This window comes from Myotis brandtii, unplaced genomic scaffold, assembly GCF_000412655.1.
Source record: "Myotis brandtii unplaced genomic scaffold, ASM41265v1 scaffold579, whole genome shotgun sequence".
NCBI lineage: Eukaryota > Metazoa > Chordata > Mammalia > Chiroptera > Vespertilionidae > Myotis > Myotis brandtii.
The window spans coordinates 666562-666956 of record NW_005370171.1 but is presented as its reverse complement, the minus strand read 5'-3'; the positions used below and the strand labels follow the sequence as shown (position 1 = coordinate 666956).

General features: G+C 62.8%; 1 protein-coding gene across 1 annotated transcript in view; it reads right to left on the bottom strand.

Annotated features, from left to right (window-relative positions):
- SDK1 (sidekick cell adhesion molecule 1) overlaps positions 1-395 on the bottom strand; it is a 339428-nt gene that overhangs the window by 51481 nt on the left and 287552 nt on the right. The gene's annotated exons all lie outside the window — the stretch shown is intronic.

Below are 395 nucleotides of genomic sequence, written 5' to 3'. Positions count from 1 at the left end.
GGCAGAGGGCTGTCTCCTTCCCTCCACTGGAGCGGAAGGGCAGCTGGGGCATGGGAGGGGGGGCAGGCCCAGCTGATCCCACCCTGCGGACCCCGTGCACCCTCCGGGCGGCTGCGTTTAAGCCCCTTCAGGCAGAGGGTGGTCTGGCCGGTGTTGAGGGTGATTCACACGCTGGGGGAGGAACTTGAGAGTCACAGGGACACGGTTGTGACAGGCAAGCAGCCCCGCACACAGATCGACATGTATGAAATGACGAATGCGCGATGCGGACATACACACGGGTGCGCTGTCCTCCACATGCGAAGACATTGGAGTCGAGGAGGCAGCACTTCCTGCATTTCCTCCATTTGCCTGGGAAATGGCTTTACCCTCAGCCCCTCCGTCAGCCCCGGACC